At 35.4% G+C, this 5,468-nt stretch overlaps 1 protein-coding gene across 1 annotated transcript in view; it reads right to left on the bottom strand.

Moving 5' to 3' along the window:
* Positions 1-5,468, bottom strand: part of Smp_145770 (hypothetical protein) — a gene marked incomplete at both ends in the record, with an annotated part of 37,806 nt that overhangs the window by 19,703 nt on the left and 12,635 nt on the right. The gene's annotated exons all lie outside the window — the stretch shown is intronic.

The raw sequence follows: 5,468 nt of genomic DNA on the forward strand, positions 1-5,468 counted from the left end.
ATGAGAGCCACAAAATAGTGTATTAAAAAAATCCGTCAACCAATGACAGTCAAGGAATTCCGAGTGGGAAATATAAGCTGTAGGTCAACTAAGCGTTTCTTGGTACAAAATCATAAAATTCAAATTTTCAGAATAAAATTACAAAATTAGGACCTTTCCCAAGTGAGTTCCGGGAAACTAACGTCTCCAAGAAAGGCATACTCTAATTAACTTTTGATGTAATTAATTTCACTGTAAACGTTAATAACAGACACTTCAATAAATAAAATTAGGAGATGACTTGATAAAAGCAACAACGTTTATTTAAATGGGATAACACTAATTCACTTCATTTCCCTAGATTATCTATTATCAACTGTGTACAATCCGTAAAAATTAAGTATCAGAACTACTGTTGAAGCTTAAAATCAGTGTAGACCAGAATTTAATGTACATAAACGGTATAGAGTTATAAAGATCCAAGTAAAGTTAAAAACATTAAACTGGGTGTTTTACACGAATCCCTATCGTAGGTGCTACAGTAACGAGATGGTCGACCTTGAACTGGTTCATTTACATCCTAGCACCTCAAGGTTGGTAAGACTAAAAGTAGCAAACTACTGGCTTGAAGTTGTACTGCTGGCTGTACAGGGATGTGGCAACAGTAAGGTTACGTCGAACAACCAGCATCTGTAGTGAAGCTGCATTTCCATGACAGGAGGAAGAAGTAAGAAAAGGTTAACCATAAAATTTCACACCTTGACTAGCCCTAAGGATTTGCGTCCGCAGCGGTTAGGCCTTAAACATACGGATCTAACATATCCGAAACTACTAAGAAAAAAGCCGTACGCTACCGGCCGCAAACAGTTAACTACTAGCCTCAAGTAGTCAAGACAGTCTGTAATCTAATTTCTTTAGGTACCACGGTGTGGGCAACCGGGAAATGATAACCACACTCATACCTCTAAAAATATTTGAGATCATCTAGTTCACAAACAAATCCCATTTCCACGTGAAAAGCAAATGTACAAGAATTTTCTAGAATATTGATAACGTGGTGGTTGTATGGTGAAGTAAATGAACACATTATTGGTAATTAAGTTCAGCTGATGAAATTAAATATAAGATTTTAATCTATAAATTGTGTAAACAAATGAGAGCGAGAAATGCGTTTACAGAGAGAGGCTGACAATTGTTCCCATTTTCAAACAACAATAAAAAAAGTTCACTAACAAAATGATCATTTGTACAAACGAATAGTTAGTAATCCAATTCTTCAGCTAATCTATTCAAACTAAAGAATTTGGTCTTGATTAGCTAATCAAGTTAAGATTCTATATAAAGTTTAAATGACAATGTGGAGATTAATTCGTCTAAATCAACTGGCAAATCAACACAATAACAAAAATAGTCGACGTTATTATCACCAATAATAATAAAAAAATAGGGCGAATTCCAAAAGACAACAATATTTTCAATATAAAAAAAGAATAAAACTCACATGGATTTTCATTCTACATCGCACTATTGTTAGATGAAATATCTTTATGATTGAAAAAGATTCAGTATGAGTACATTAAAGAGGCCCTCAAATGCCTTGGTAAGGCCGAGAGTGGAGAGAGTCCTCTCTCCCTCTCGAAATGCTCTCATATGGCCAGCCAATATATAGCCTCTGCCAGGGAAGACCTACTCACTGCCTTCTCGTGGCATTACTGTTGTTTAATAAATTGAGAGAACGAAAAGCGAATTCCCGATGTTTTAATCGGGTTGGTGGACACGACGAGTCCACCTAGGGGAGTCGGCAAACCCTGATTCCAAACCAATGGTGCACATGGGCTGACTCCAGTATCCTGATGGAACAAATGGCGTATGAATAAATCGTTGGTCACCGGCTACCATGGGACCGCATCTCCTTACGATGTTCTACTGCCTTGTGGATCAGACCTTCAGGTCGAAGGCTCCGGGGGTGGTCCCCTGAGAAAACCACCTGCTTCAGTCTGGGCACCTGGGCAGTATCACAGCCCTCACACAAATCAAATGAGATTTGTGTGGCGTATATTTATCTGGTGCTTCCTTGTACCAATATTTATGTGTTTAAATAAATAAACATTAAAGAGTCTATTGAAATCAGTAAGTGGTAGGACCATATACTCATATGATAAATAAATTATATTCGACAAGGAAACTTGCTGACAATAAACTTGGGAGAAAATAAAATAGGACCAAGAAATCAAGTGGACTGGAACATAAATACTATGACAATACAATCATTATAAAATTAATAACAGTCTTGGCAAATCGTTATAATAATAAAATATCATATCATAAATGTATTCGTTCACATACAAAAACATTGCTACTTCATAATTAAAAATTTAAGATAGCAACACAGACTAAAACACATTTTTAAAGGGAGTCTTCTTTTAAGAAATTTAAAGCAATTAGTCCATTTGATAAATTTTGATAGTGTAATGAGAAGACTAAGATTATCAGAACTATGTCTCGACCGTTCCTGCTACCTTGACGTGGTGGTCGGGCTTGCTTATTGTGATGAACCAATCGAGCTATACTGACTGAAACAATCGTTCCTCAAGGTTCTGCCATGCCAGGCAAGTCGGTTGAAGAGCGGTAAGACTAAAAGCAGCAAACCCAAGGTCCGAAGGCGAAGTCGTACTGCTGACTATACAGAGGTGTGACAGCAGTAAGGTGTTTCCTTCAGACAACCAGCATGACAGCGATGCTGCCTTCCCACAAGGAGGGGTGGGGTTAGAAAAAGTTGATACTAAAAAAGCACACTTTGCCTTATTCCACGGATATCGGTCTCCGGCGGCAAGGTCTCAACAAGTACGGAATGAATACGAAAATTACTGAAAAAATGGTCGTGTGTGACCGACCTCAAGCAGTTGTCGCTTAGGCAATACGGTCACGCTATCAGGTCACTAACACCAACTATAACCCGATTTCCTCTTCAGGTACCTCTAGAAGAACCCTTCTACGGTGTGGGCAACCGGAAAGTGATAACTGCCCTCATATCTCTAACATCACTCAGGATCACTGCATTCATAATCAGAACTAAAGTGATATATAAATGTTCTTAACAAGTATATGTGTGATCAGATTGTTCGAAACGTATTGCGATAATATATCTGATGTGTGGGCGAGAATGTCAATGATTGGTTGTCTCGATGAGTCAGACATTAGAGGGGATGACAGGTGTTGTGTGTTATATATATATTTCCCTATCCTTATTATGTATTGACTTATTGACTGTTCCTTGTTGATGGACACTTATTGATTAACTGTTCTTTGTGTCAGATTTTCGTGTGGAAATATATCTGGTGTTCTTGATCTGAGTTCTGTTGAAGTCCTGTAGAATAGACACTGGGTGGGAATCTAGTGTAGATATTCGTCTAAGATAAATTAACGTCCCACATACGTGAAGAAGTAAAAGGACTGTTATAACCAGAAACCCCTAAGGTTATAACCAGCATCCTCTCTCTCTCTCTCTACGTATATGACAATTGGCGACGGCATACATACGTTTATAACAATATCATTACATAGTTCTGATAATCTTTGTCTTCTTATTACACTATCGACATTTAAAGAGGTTGATTAATCATCTATTCACCATATAAAAATGTGGATTCTATCAATTTTATCTAATTTTAATAAGTGAAATGGAAGTATCTAAATGAGACAATAAAGAAATATCATAAATAAAAGTGTTTTAGAAAAACAACTAATGAATAGGATATTTAGACTGATTATTAAAAGAATAAGTTCAGTTTTGCCAGTTCCTTACAAATTCTCCTAAACAGATAAGACAATTTAATGGTTGAATTCATTAGTCGATTTAAGCTAGACCATTATTGAAAACCTGGAAGAACTGGACAACCGTTTCGTCCTAGTATGGGACTGCTTAGCAGTGCGCATACACGATTCTACATACATGACCTAAACCCAGGACCTTCGATATGGCGCGCGAACGCTTAACCTCTAAACCATTGAGTCAGCATCTAACTGTGTTAGCGTCTAACTTCAACCGATCCAATAGTGGTCTAGCTTAAATCGATACAGGAATTTAACAATCAAATTACTATAATCTCCACAAACCCCTATTCTGAAAATATAAAAATAACACTATTGCAATAAACATAGTATTTATACTCTATGAATAATAGACTATGGATAAGCAATTCTCGTGGAACGTTTGTGTTAGTACAATAAATCAATGAAAACTAAATCTCAATTGAATGAAAAACAAACCATTTTACTTTAAAACTTTTTTGGTAGTAAGCATTTCTGATCTCTTTTAAATGGATACTGTTTTAAAATAGTATTCCTCAAATTGTGAGGAAAGTGGTTGGTTAATAAATGGTCCGATGGTATAAAATTTAGTTCCAGTCAATTGCTTTATGAATAGTTATAAATTGTCAGAATTTTGCATACATCTACAATACATTTATCACATTCTTCAAACAGTTGTCTACTGTAACTGATGAATGAATTCATTGCTATGAATCAGGATAGTTTATAGACTACAAGTCATAAGGAGCTAATAATGACACCAATGAAAGAAAATGGACTTATGTTAATCTGTTCAAATGCTTATTAAAAAATATAAGTAAAACGATGGAATATTTCTTTTCACTTATCTCGTCGTCATGATTCAACATCCTTGAATATGAGTTTTACGACTGAGTATAAAATTAGTACCAAATAAATGATAGTAGATCAATTTAATAATGTATCTCAATATTTTCTCTAAAGATATTATTCGGATAATACGTCGACGAATGAAAGATTAAAGTTTTTTTAATTTTTTATTATCATAAATATTAGGCAAGAATATAAATAGAAATTAAGGAGTGAAAAAGTGAGTTTGAAATCAGTCATTTGACTTTACATATTTAATAAGTAAATCGAGTAATCGGTGTAGTAATACTATAGTGAACAAGAAGGCGAGTAAGGACAATCGAATACATTTGATACGAAAATTACAGAATATCTCAGTAAAATCTGACAACCATACAGTAAATAGTTAATTTGTAAACTATCAATCGATTGTCTCAATCTTGACTATTCCTTCTGCAAATATCAGTCCATCGTCTCTGATTTCATTGTTCATGTATTTTCATACTACTTGAGTTCTGTTCCTGTTCCTTCCCTATCGATCTTCTGTTGAAATACATTCTATGCCTGACCATCACCATATACTACTTATGTGGACATAAGTAACCCACACCACAATACAATTGAATATGTAATGCTGATAGGAAAAGAGCGTCAACCAACAAGTATGATGAACGAACAAAAAACAATAAGCTCTATTCTGTCTCATTTATACAATACTAGCCACCACATCCGCATAACGCTAGATTTCAAAGTTAAACACAGAATCTTACTGAATCTGTTTGGGACTCGTCAGCTGGATATACCTACATACAGAAATGATGTTCACTCCGTGACTTGAACCCGGCACTTTT

This window comes from Schistosoma mansoni, assembly GCF_000237925.1.
Source record: "Schistosoma mansoni, WGS project CABG00000000 data, supercontig 0261, strain Puerto Rico, whole genome shotgun sequence".
In the NCBI taxonomy this organism is placed as follows: domain Eukaryota; kingdom Metazoa; phylum Platyhelminthes; class Trematoda; order Strigeidida; family Schistosomatidae; genus Schistosoma; species Schistosoma mansoni.